Raw genomic sequence first — 13,759 nt, forward strand, 5'->3', positions numbered from 1 at the left:
GCGCGTCCAGAGCCTGTGCTCCGCAACGGGAGAGGCCACAACAGTGAGAGGCCCGCGTACCAAAAAAAAAAAAAAAAAAAAAAAAAGATTATATGCTCCCTGCCTGTGGTCAATGTTTACCCCTGCTCATTTCTCAGCCAGTTCCCAAACCAGATGACACATGAACTCATCCTCTGAAACTAGTGGTGCCAAAAATGATTCAGTCCTCATGGCCAGCCACAGAACCCAGGCAGCCCTGACCCGCCCAGGCCAGCACAATGAGGGCTGTACCTGCTGGTAGAGGGACACGTGTGCCCTGCACTACACCAGATCCTGTGCCCAGAGGGCACAACTTCCTCTGGGTCCTCACAACACCTCACTCAGGTAAATACTCCCCTCAGGGGTCTGCTAAGCATCCCAGGCTAACAGCATCAACATGGCAGCTTTGATCACCCAACTACTCTAAGTACAGTCAGTGCTCCTCCATGACCAGCCAGGAAAAGAACGAGATATGGGAGTGAGAAAATTCCTGACACCACATAGGTCACAGCACTATATCTTTTTTTTTTTTTTTTTTTTTGGCGATACAGTCCTGACCACCCTGTGTTGTAAGTACCCGTGGAATGGATTTGTAGGGTAAACTTTATAGATAAACCTCAAGCAACGATTCATGTTGTAACCGCTTCATATGGTTTAGTTTTCAAAAAACTTCGTCCCCTCCATCGGCAGGCGAACTCTCAACCACTGTGCCACCAGGGAAGCCCCACAGCACTATATCTTAACAAATGACCATTCGTCAGTCATCCTCTATGAGTCCTGGGACTTCTTTCCAAAATAAGGCACAGCAAAATATTAAAAACTTCTTTAGGGAAATCAAGTTCAACTGCACCCATAGTTCTGAAGCAAACTACACACTGACTCCTTTGGAATCACGCAGCTTGCGAGAAGGGCAATGACTTCAGTCAGTCAACAGACGTGAGGATTGGGAGGGAAGGCCAACGGGGCACTTCCACTTTTGATATTTTACCACTGTTCCCTTTCTTTGGCTCTATACAAAGAGCCTAAGGTATTTCCAAAGTAAAAACACTCTTTGAGAGCGAGATAAATCATTCCTGGGAGAGGGGTAGCCTGTTCCTTCCTTTCCCAGCCTTCATCTGCCCCAGATGTGTTGGCCATATCCATCAGTTTTTCAGGGCCCAGAGTCTGTCAGGTGGCAGCTGGCATCTCTGCAAGGTCCAATGTTCCAAATGCCTGCATCCTGGGCTTACCGTCCTCCTCTGGCCTCCCGATGTAGGTGCAGCATCCCAAGCCACCAATAAAACCCAGCACAGGTTCTACAAAGGGCAGAGGCAACTCAAAGAACCTAAGGGAGAGATACGTGTGTTCTCATGCTCCGATAAGGAAACAGAGCAAGAAAAACCCACACCTTCAGCAGGGGGTTGGCAAGCACCTCAGCTGTCTCTCTAGAGGCACTCACCTTGGAGAACAGACACTGTTCTTGAAAGGACATCTTTCACTGCCTTATATGTAAAACCTCTATTCATAACAGAAGAAAAACTGAAAATGTTCAACAAGAACCAACTAACTGGGCTTCCCTGATGGTGCAGTGGTTAAGAATCTGCCTGCCAATGCAGGAGACATGTGTTCGAGCCCTGGTCCGGGAAGATCCCACATGCCGTGGAGCAACTAAGCCCGTGTGCCACAACTACTGAGCCTGCGCTCTAGAGCCCGTGAGCCACAACTACTGAGCCCGTGAGCCACAGCTACTGAAGCCCGCACGCCTAGAGCCCATGCTCCGCAGCAAGAGAAGCCACCACAATGAGAAGCCAGCGCACAAGGAAAAGTAGCCCCTGCTCGTTGCAACTAGAGAAAGCCTGTGCACAGCAACAAAGACCCAATGCAGCCAAAAATAAAAATAAATAAAATAAATTAAAAAAAAACAAAACCTAACTTAGGTAGACAGTAATCTCAGCAATGTGCAAGTAAGTGCTTTAACAGTTACTGGTGTATGTTTTTCCTGTCAGGTTGCTCAAGCTCATAAAAACATACATTCTTTGGCCTGGTATACTTCATCCATCTCTCTTATTCCTTTGTTGCTTACTCAGGCAATCTCTCAAGGAAACAGTATGATTATGTTTAGCACTAGAGCCAACAGATATAGGGTCCACACACCTCCACAGGCACCCTGTAGAAGAAGCTGAACTGTGAACTCTCGCTCATGAGAGGGGAAGGAGGAGTAAGGCACAGTCCACACATACCAAGTTTAAAGCACATTAAGCAAATGCGTATCAAAGTGAAAGCTGGCAGGCTTGGACTTAGGTTAATCCCAAGACAAATGTTGCTGCAGCCTCAGCAAAAACACTGAATTTGTTTAGACATGACCTGGGATCTCAATCAGAGACTGGGACAGATGAGAAGGAGGGAAGGTTATAGTAAAAATGCATATCCAATGTTAGTTTTATACTTGTAAAACAAAAATGTTCTATTATTCCTATAAAACAAACATTGCAGGGCGATGCAAGATTTCTGCATTCCCCAAGAGAGTATGACAAGCACACCCAGCCCATGGGGCCACCTCATTTCTGAGTGTGCAGCCGTGGATAGGAAAGCCCTGTGGCCCTGGAGCAGCCCATCTTAAAGATGAACAAGGCTCAAGGCAAGGGGCTGTGGTGGGGTTAAGACAGACTGATGTGGCTTGGGGGGTTTGCCTTTGGGATCCAGCTCAGGTATCGAGCGGGCACATTCTTGAAAACTAAGTGCAGAAATAACAACACTAGAACCAAGTGTTATGCCTCCTGGTCTCTAACACATCTTATTCCATTAAAAGAAAAGTTCTACTCTTCCTTAGGCTTGGGATTGGACACTCAATTTCTACAAGTATATGTCTCAAGTAAGGTAAACAGATGGATACACAGAGAATACAGGTAATACTAAATGATCTCCCATTTGATCAATCATGAGTTTCAGTTAAATACATTCACAAGACGAGTTAAAAAAAATCCAGCAGTGCAAAGAAAGTTTTGTGAATTTGCCACGACAGAGAGCAAGCAGAAGAGGCCCAGGCTGACTCCAGTTGCCAAAAGGGGCTTGTGAAAGCAGGTACTGGAGGCCTGTCTCCAAGTCAGAAAGGTTTCAAGAAAACCCAAAGCCTGAAATCCTTCAGTCCAGAGTGGGATGAGACTTCTGACCACCTTGCAGAGTGGCCAGGAATGAAAAGAACACAGGTAAAAGACGTAGCACAGTGAGGGTGTTAGGCAAGGCAGCCGTAGCTCCTATCATTTTTATTTTTTGTGGGTGGGTGCTGTAGGTGTTGACCACATCACTTCTACAATGGCTACATTTCATTAGCACAAAATCAAATCAAGGCATGACTTTTCTGTTGTTACCAGGTGCTTATTTTGCTACCTGTTCTGACCTGGATACCACATTTAGAAGTTATCATCCTCCCAACGATTTCAGTCTTAACCAAGGGGCATCTTGTTGGCATAAAGAACAAAAACTCTTGGATTTCCCTGGTGGCCCAGTGGTTAAGACTGTGTGCTTCCAATGCAGGGGGCATGGGTTCAATCCCTGGTCAGGAAACTAAGATCCCACATGCTGCAGGGCAACTAAGCCCGCGCACCACAACTACTAAACTCACGCACCACAACTACTGAGCTCGCACGCCTCAGCTAACGCCTGCGTGCTGCAAACTACAGAGCCCACGCGCTCCGGAACCCGCGTGCCACAACTACAGAGCCCATGCACCCTGGAGCTTGCATGCCACAACTAGAGAAGCCCGCACGCCACAAGGAAAGATCCCACGTGCCGCAACTAAGACTCAACACAGCCAAAAATAAGTAAAATAAATAATAAATTAAAAAATAAAATAAAACAAAATAAAATAAAATCTCCCTGACAAATTGAGGCCTGCCTTATACTTGGGTATAAATGGTGTTTTATCTATTCTTGGTGCCTGCCTTCATCTGTAAACTAGTCATGGTAGTTTTATGTAGGTGCCATAACGTGGGAACAAGATTTAAAAATCTAGCCTACTGCCTGGCTTACATGCAACGCACTCCTCAAACGTGAGCTGTCCTCTGTCCACCATTCCAGTTCCTACAAAAAGTCCAATGGAAGATGGAGGCCAGACGGTGAACTTGACAGTATAAGTGGATGAGGGCATGTTAAGCCTGCACTTTTGTGAGGCAGATGAAGAAACGGGGCTTCCGCAACAGGTAGAAGAATGGAGTACCAAGGGACATCCTGCTTAGCTCTTAAAAAAAGACATTTTTAAACTGGTTACAAGTGTGATAAAATGACCACCATTATTAGTTTGGGGTCTCTTTATCCTACAGATTTTCTTCAGTGCATTTTTCTATTCTTTCCACAAATAGGATCAGGCTATATGTGTTGTTTTGCCTTTTTTTCCCCAAGTAAAATCAGCTTTAGTTTTCTCACCTAACTTTTAAAAAATAGTGATAAAATACTCACAATATAAAATTTACCATTTTAACTATTTTGGGGTGTACAGTTCTGTGGCATGAAGTACAGTCACACTGTTGTGCAATAATCACCACTATCTCCAGAACTTTTTCATCATCTCAAACTGCAAATATACACATTAAATAATAAATCCCCACTCTCCCTACTCCCCAGCCCCTGGTAACCACCATTCAACTTGCTGTCTCTAATTTGAGTACTCCAGTTTCCCATATAAGTAGAATCATTCAATAGTTGTCCTCTGTTTTGCCATTTCTCCCCCAACTAAACTATATGACTTAGACATCTTGCTACATTTGTCTATATATGAGCCTTTTTAAAGGCTGTATAATAGTCACACAAAATCATAATGTATTTATCGACTTCCCTACTGATACTATTTCCAACTTTTTTCTTACCATAATAATGCAGTGAGCATCCTAGTATCTGTCTTTGCACACATGTGAAGTATTTCTGTACGAAAAAGTCCTAGAAGTAGAATTGCTGGGAGCATAGATTTTAAAAGATCGCACCCATTGTTTCACTCTGACCCAACCTATAAAGTATGTGAGCCACTGGATTCTGGAGTATGGTGGAGACATTTTACGTTAGGAAAATTAACCAGGCAGAGAGACAAGGAAAAACCTGGCTTCAGAAAGGCTCTGACTTCAACTGCTGGGCAGGGGGTGGTGGGAAAACGTCCTGACAGCCCTCAGGTTCTAGGGTCACCAAGACAACAGGACTGCTATCTCCAGACACCTGTCTCGGACCTCTTTAATGTAACCTCCCCTACTCAGTGGCATACATGTGCCCACAGGGTCTCCTGTCTTCTCCACTGCACCCACAGAGCCAGCTGCCCTGCCCAGCCTACACAGAACAACCAAGGAAGGAGGGGGAGAAGGTAAAGAAGCAGGACTTGATAGATGTCCTTAACCCTTGAGGGAGCAACAGACCCCCTAGAGAATCTGAGACAACTGTGGGACTCTCCTGAAAATTCACAGCCTCACTGAACTCTGCATACAATTTGTGGAGTGCGCAACTATGGACCCTATCTTCAGAATCCCTGATTCAGGGAATCAAATTAGAGGGATGAGTCAGATACTGAGTCTTCACAAGTCAGAACAAGGATGCTTTGTTCATGAAGTCAGAAACAGCTGAGAAGATAGTGAGTTGAGCTGCAGACACTTAAATATAAGGGATAATCAAGCAATCAAGAAGAAATGTACAGCAGACAGCTGGAAGCAGTGGGCGTGAAGCTTGAGTGAACTTAACTTGAAAACAGATTTGGGAATTACCTACAAAGGGAAGGCAGAAGGCACCCCAAGAGTAATGTGCAAAGAAAGAAGAGCACTGGGTCGAGGCCCCCATAATTGTGAACAGCCTGTGAGCAGAGGGTGCAACGTCAGTGTGAGAGAAGGAGGTCTGTAAAGAGACAAGGAGCAAAACATCTTCATCCTCCTGGAGGCCAAGGGTAAGAATCTCCTCTCTGTTCCACATGGAAAATCTGGACCACATGACACAGAGGGAGGAGGAGGGTCTTGCACTGTGTGGCCCTATAGGTCCCTGACAGCCCTCAGAGTTCACGGTTTGGGGCTCACTTTTGAATGAGCCTTGGCAGTTCCAACACAACTTCTTCACTGAAAAGATATACAGGTGTGACTCCTTCAAAGCCAGCCACCAGAGTCAAAAGGTCTCAAACACACTGTGTGATGAGCAAAAGCCAGCATATGGGAACCCCTACAGGATAAATGACAGTTGTTTGAACAGATAAATTACAAAACAGAGTAAGCACATATAAATTTAAGAGACAATAGAGACACTTCAATCAAATGCCATATGCAGACTTTATCTGGATCCCAGTTTGAACAAACAACTATAAAAAAATAATGAGACAATCAGGGACATTTAACCATGACTGAATATTTGAAAAAAAAATTAAGGAATTATCATTGTATTTTAGGCATAATAATGGTGTAAAAACCATGGGTAGCTCCTTGTCTTAGAGATACACTAATAATGTATAATGAAATACTTTTGGATAATATACACTTTGGGGATAGGTTTCCTAAAAAATTCAGCTTTTTTTTTTTTTTAAAGGGGAGGGGAGGAAGGCAGAGTGTAAATGAAACAACATTGGCTAGGAGTTGGTAACTGCAGAAGCTGGTGATGGATGGATGGTTGACAAACCCAAACCAAGTACCCATCATTTTAGGAGACTCTTTTCGTTCAAATTCTGAGGTAAACGCTAAATTCAATTTTGGGGGAAAAGGCCCCTTCCTTGCTACCAGAATATATTACAAAACACTAGTATTACTTATTACTTTTATTACTTGGTATGCAAATAGGCAAAAATATAATTTAAAAAACAAAAACATGCTTTAAAATGTAATCACATGAAAGCAATCATCTACTACACAAAAATGTGTTCAATTTGTCTAAGGTGATTACCCCATTAGGTAAAACAACGTCTCTTAAAGGAAAAATTCTTCCCCAGTGCATCCTCTTTATGAACCAAACAATGGAAATTTTTCACCTCAGCAAGCTGGCCTCAGGGAGGCTCATCCCTGTTGCCTAGATAAGGGTGATATCTCCCTCCGGTGCTTACGGAAGGCTCTGGCACCCCTTGCACCCCTCTGCAAAGAAGACTGTTTAAGGTTCATCAGTCAGTAGTTGTGCCTTCCTCACACATTCCACTGCTCAGACAGATATGGGGTTGGTATACCATGTACTTGTCTGTCACCTGCGAAGCCTTGAAACAAAAAGAAGTCTATTACATTTGCTAAACTGGTTTTTACAATTGTATCAACTCCAGTCCTAGCTCTCATCCACCTGATTTCTAACAATTCCTGAGAATTCTATTCTAAAGTCACAAAGCAGGTCAACCAACTTGAGTAACAGTTAACCGTTCAACTGACTTTTGCCTCCAGAAAAAGTTACTAAGTGATCCACTCACTGGCCTATTATGTCAATATGATAAAGTATTCATTTTGCTCAGTTTCTAATTCTGGCAGTGGTTAAAGTTAAAACAATAATAATACTGCCCTGAAACTTACACCAGATTACAGGATGCAATTACACAAACTCCACAGCAGCAATCTATGTAAGTAAGCATTTTAGTTCACTTAAAATGTTACCCTGCTAAAAATGCAAATACAGCAAATAATTAAATACTAGAATTCATCAAAACTACTGTAATCATGGCGCTTTATACAAAGTATCATAAAACTTGTGATCTGCAACATTTCTGTTACCATTTTTTAGAAGTTTCAGTACTTAAAAATATTTTTTCAGATGATTTTATCTTATTCTTGTTCTATGTACATTTTGTTACCAAAATGCTTCATTCCAATCAGTGATTAGTTTTATTTCCCCGGTATTTAAGAGCACTAGATTTTACTGGTTTTTACATTTTCTTTTCACAACATTCGGACTCATTTTTCTGCAATTCGGCTTTAATATATGAAACTGAATAAAAGCCAAAAAATGGAACAAATCATTAGGACGCAAAAGACAAAAAACAGTCTGTAATCCAACGTGAACGAAATGAAAGCTCCATCCATGGTGAAGCTTATCACTATTAAGAAGACGTCCCTGGATCCATTTTAGGACTTTTTGGGATAAGAAGGTTAGGTGTGCAGACTCCCCCACCAGACACTAGCTGACAAGCCCAACTGACATTCAACACTCAAAATGGCTGCACATCTGCCGGCCGCAGGTAACCGTACCTGAGGCGTTGGGCTGACTTCTCCAGCTAAAGACTCAAGGAGACCCCCGTCAATAACCCGGAAGATCGTGGACACCAATGTCCTGGGGAGACCCCCTCAATGACCCTGGAGATCTTACCCTCCCCAATGACTGGAGACTTCAATGACAGGGGGAGATCCCGCGCCACCAAAATATCCGGGAGACCCCCCCCCAATGACCAGGGAAGATTCTGCCCGTCAAAACCAGGGGAAATCGTCTCTCCCCAATAACCTGAAGAAATAATGCCTCTCTCAAATGACCCGGGGAAATCTGGCCAGACAAGGACCCTGAGAGATCTCTCCTACTCCCATCATCGCGGGAGAGCCCCTCCCAAAAAACCCGGGAACACCCCTAATGACCAGAGACCTCGCTCCCCGACGACCTGGAGAAACCCTCCTCCAAAGCCCCTGGGGCGGCAGAGCAGTAGGCCGAGCAGACCTGGCGTTACCTGCTACCTCAGCCGGTCCCGCAGAGCTTCCGTCCTATTGTTTCTCTCCCACCAAGATGGCGGCCGCTGCGGCGAGCCCCGCCCCCCGCGCCTCACTCCCGGAGCCCCTCACTATTGGCTCGCACCGGGAGCCCAGCTCGCGGACTGGGCGGCCCAAAAAGCGCTGTTGCTAGGGCGCCCGGATTCGTTGTAGTGGCTTCCGGAAGGGGCGGTGCATGGGGCGGGGTTAGAGAGAGGGGTGGAGTCTTGTCTGCCTCCAAGGGAGAGAGTGGCCAAGGAAGTCAGGTTGGGTGGACAGGTGGGCTTCGAGCCTAGGGGTGCAATACGGGATGCCAGGGGTACAGGTGGGTCAGCCAACTGTACCATTTTTCCTGGGCCCCAGCGGTTTCCTGGAGTGCAGGACTTTCAATATTAACATTGAGACAGTCTGCAGCAATCTGGGAAGTTGGTCACCCTAGCAGATGGATGGACAGAGGACCTGATGTGGCTGGACGGAAAGATGGACAAAAGAGTGGCTCTAGACGGTGGATAAAGGGCGGTTGTATGCACAGGTGGACAGATGACTGGATGTAGATGGATGGACAAATGACTAGATATAGAGGGGTGAACAGAGGAGTGGCTGTGTAGTCCTTTGTGGACTGGTGGGTGACCCAGTGTCCAACCCAGGTTCCACCAAGCTCCACACTACAGAGCTTGTCTGAAGCTCGTTTGTCCTGGGCCCTGTGTTAGCCAGAAGGTCTTCCACCTCAGTTAATATCATTGTGGCTGGCAAAAGCAAGGGAGGATGGGGATGCTACTGAGAGTGGGTAGAGCCTCCTACCTGTTCTCTGCTCTTTTAAAAAATCCCTGTGTGCTGGCTGTTTGCAGAGGTGTGGATTCATGCATATACTCATTCATTCAACAACTATTTATGGAGCATCTACGCTCTGTGCTGGAAATACAGCAGTGAACAAAAACAGTAGGAGGGGCTTCCCCGGTGGCGCAGTGGTTGAGAGTCCGCCTGCCGTTGCAGGGGACACGGGTTCGTGCCCCGGTCCGGGAGGATCCCACGTGCAGTGGAGCGGCTGGGCCCGTGAGCCGTGGCCGCTGGGCCTGCGTGTCCGGAGCCTGTGCTCCGCAGCGGGAGAGGCCACGGCGGTGAGAGGCCCGCGTACCACCAAAAAAAAAACACAAAAAACAGTAGGGGAAAAAAAAAAGCCTGCCCTTACGAGGATAGGCAGGAAAGATTTCCTGTGACCAGCTGATCTCTCCTCTCTTGGAAGCACAATCCCTGTGTGGCTTCCAGGGCCCCATGCCCTCCTGGTTTCCTCTGACCTCACTGGTTCCTCCTCTTCACCTTTTCTCTGTCTACACTATTGCTCTCATAATCTTACCCAGGTTCATGGCTTCAAATTCCACTTACATGTCTATCACTCCCAAAGGTGTATGTCCAGTCAGACCTTTTCTGAGTGCCAGACTCAATGTCCAGCTATGGACTAGGCACCTGCACTCTGACTTCCTCTTGGCACCTCAAACTCAACTTGTGCCACCCTAGCTCCAGCTCATCCCCCAAACCTACTCCACCCCAACTCCCCCAGCTCAAGTGATGGCAGCTCAGTCCTTCCTACTGTTCAGGCCAAACACCTCAGACTTTGTCTTGACTACTTTCTTTCCCACTTACATTCAATGCATCAGGAAGTCCCGTTGCTTCCATTGCATCATCTACCCAGAATGAGACCACTTCTTGCCAGGTCCATGGCTTCCACCTAGTCCAAGCCACCACCATCTCTCCCCAGGACAATGTCACAGCCACATCCCAGTCTTTTGCTGCTGCCCTTTCCACCTTCAGTCAGTTCTCCACACATCAGCCTATGAATACATGAGTCAGAACCTCTCATACCCAACTCGGAACCCTGCAGTAGCAACTCCCCCAAAGGAAAGCCAGAGCTGGCAAGGGCTCCATTATTCCCCATCACCTCTCTGCCTGCATCTCCTTTGTTCACCTTTAGAAGCACTGCTCATCTCCTAAAGCTCCTCATGTGTCACACTCTGTGCACTCTCATGTCTCAAGTGGAAATCTCTTTTGCTCATGGATGTATCCTGACCACCTCAAACACCAAGTAAGCTCCAGAAATACCTGTTGACTGGACTAAATAAAAAGAATGCCATGTGGTATTAAGTGATAAAAAATAAAATGGGGCAGTGGGATGCTGTGGCAGGATGAGAGTACCCCAGACCAAGGCTAGCCCTGGGTCAGGCCAAGAAGGCCCCCCACACCCAGTGGAATTACACCCAGCCCAGCTCCTGCTCCTGTTCCCTGTCTGTGGCTTCAGGACCTGCAGTGGCTGCTGTAGCTACAGAATAAAAGCCCAACAGACACCAGTCATTCAGGCCTTCACAAACAGGCATAGCCCCTTCCTCTGCCCACCCAGTCTCCCATTCCAGTGTTCCCATGGGTGGGGAGGAAACTGGACAGGGCAAGGTCTCCCTGGGGGCAGTCCCAGTCTTAATTCACTCTTCCATTCCTTCCATAAGTGCTTAGCCAGGGCTTACTGGGGCTAGATACTGGGTACATGGCAAGAATGGACACAGCAAGAATTCAAATGATTTACAGAGTCCTTACCATCCAGCAGGGAGTGGATGGGGGAGCATGTGAAGGATGAATACAGCAAATAACTAATTATGGTCAGAGTGAATACAGTGGAGGAAAGGAACCAAGCTGATGTACAGAGTATGGTGTTTATGTCTAAGGCGGCAGGAAAGGTGAATCTGAGAAGTGGACATCAGAGCTAAGATCAACCAAAGGCATGACTGATCAGGGAAGGATCTAAGAGAAGTCATTCCTGGCAGAAAGCATAGCAAGTGCAAAGACCCCAAGGAAAGCACAATTTTGGCATGGTGGAAGATTATGAAGATTGTGATTGGGTCTAATGGAAGAAATAGCTCAGAGCTCAATGAAAAGATGCACAGAGCACAAAGGCATGAGGGAACAGACCAGAGATTTGGGGGCCAAATCCAGGAATCCTGATGTGCAAACAATAGGAGTTCCCGACATAAAGAAAATGCTGTGTTTGCATATGGGAGGTATTGAGCACATTCCCAGGCAGTATGGAAGGGAAATACTATAGTAAAATTCTTCAACTTCACGGAGAAAGAGGACATTGTACAAGCTCCCAGATGGATAATACAAGTTATCTACCAAGGAAGAAGAGCCAACTGTTCTCGAACTCTCCCCCTTAACACAGGCACATTATCTGCCACCTATGCCCAGCCAAGGGACAGTCCTCATACCTGGAGAGGGAAGGTAGTCACTAATGGAATGGAAAAGTACTAGAATTTCCAAATTACCAAAGAAAAATTAAATGAATGGCATCTTCTTAAAAGAGAGAGGGAATTCCCTGATGGTCCACTGGTTAGGACATGGAGCTGTCACTGACTGGGACCCAGGTTCAATCCCTGGTCAGGGAACTAAGATCCTGAAAACTTCGAGGTGTGGCCAAAAAACAAAGAAAGAGAGAGAGAGAGAGAGAGAGAGAGAGAGAAAAGGAAAGTTATAAGTTAGCTGTATGAAATTGCTAGTATTCAACTGTTTTGACCTATAAAAATGGTAGTTTCGAATAGCTCAACTGAATAAAAAGATGAAACCACAAATTAAAAAAATAAGAAAGTAATTACGGAATGAGCAAAGTCAAGCATATTTCTCATACTAAATAGGGACACCCTGAACCCCCTTTAAAGACCTAGAGACTGGGTTAGAAAAACAAAACCCTGCCACATACTATTTATAAGAAAGACACTTGAAACCACAAGAAAAGAAAAGGCTGAAAATAAAGGAGTTGGCAAAGAGTGAGGTCAGGCCAGCACAAACTAGAAGAGAGCAGGAGTAGCCAGTGACATTAAAGAAGGTAGGATTTAAGGTGACAGGCATTAAGCAAAATAAAGAGGACCACTACCTAACAAAGGCACAATTTATTAAAAAGATATGAAATATAAAATAATCATAAGTCAACATACACCAGGTACTAAAACTTTTTTCTTCTTAATGAGGAACTAGACAACATTGGCATTAACACTATTATTATTACACATTGGCTTAGAGTTCTAGCAAATGTAATAAGGCAAGAAAATGAAATGTTATAAATATTGGAAAGAAAGAGATTACACACTATCTCTTTAGTTAATGCCATGATTGTAAATCTAGAAAATCCAAAGGCCTTTCTTGAAAACTACTACAATTAATAAGAGAAAATTTAAGGTGATAAATACAAGAAAAATATATTTTAAATAATAGCGTTTACTAAAAATAAGCCTCTAGAAATAAAGAAAAACAAGAAAAACATTCAATTGATAATAACTAGAAACTAGGAATAAATTATTAAGAAAAGTATAGGAACTGTATAGGTGGAAAACCTATAAAATCTTATTAAAGGGGACTTCCCTGGTGGTCCAGTGGTAAAGAATCTGCCTTCCAATGTAGGGGACCCGGGTTCGATCCCTGGTCAGGGAATTAAGATCCCACATGCCCTGGGGCTTGTGCCACAACTACTGAGCTCCTGACCCTCAACTAGAGAGCCTGTATGCCACAAACTACAGAGCCCACCCACCCTGGAGCCCATGCGCCACAACTACAGAAGAGAAAACTGCCCGCCACAACTAGAGAGAAGCCTGTGCACCGCAAGGAAAGATGCCGCATGCCTCAACAAAAATCCCGCATGCTGCCACTAAGATCCCATGCAGCCAAAAATAAATAAAAAATAAGTCTTAAAAAAAAATCTTATTAAAGGACATGAAACCTATAGAATATTACTAAAGGATAAGACATGAACAAGTGGAAAGACATACTAAATTCATGATGTGGTGTGTGGTCCAGATCTCAGCCCTCAGCTGTCTCCCTCTGAAAATGGACCTTGGCAGAAGGCAGCCACCTCACCCAAGGTTAACCACCCCACTCTGAAGGTAACCTTCTGCCCTCCTAGCTACTACTTCTCCTGCAGAGGTAACCACTATTCTGACTTCCGTTACCATGGATAAATTTTGCACATTTAAAATTTCATATATATTGAATTATACAATATGTACTTTTTTGGTGTCTGACTTTTTTATTCAATGTTGTGTCTATGAGTTTCATCCATATTACTGTGTATTGCT

The 13,759-nt window shown here is 45.0% G+C and overlaps 1 protein-coding gene across 1 annotated transcript in view; it reads right to left on the minus strand.

Moving 5' to 3' along the window:
- Nucleotides 1–8,693, minus strand: part of IP6K2 (inositol hexakisphosphate kinase 2) — a 28,358-nt gene extending 19,665 nt beyond the window's left edge. Inside the window, exon 1 of the mRNA XM_007446167.1 lies at nucleotides 8,633–8,693. The gene's annotated coding sequence lies outside the window, so the exon portion shown is untranslated. The remainder of the gene's footprint in view (nucleotides 1–8,632) is intronic.
- Nucleotides 8,694–13,759: the final 5,066 nt, after the last annotated feature.

Source organism: Lipotes vexillifer, unplaced genomic scaffold, assembly GCF_000442215.2.
Source record: "Lipotes vexillifer unplaced genomic scaffold, Lipotes_vexillifer_v1.1 scaffold491, whole genome shotgun sequence".
Taxonomy (NCBI): Eukaryota; Metazoa; Chordata; class Mammalia; order Artiodactyla; family Lipotidae; genus Lipotes; species Lipotes vexillifer.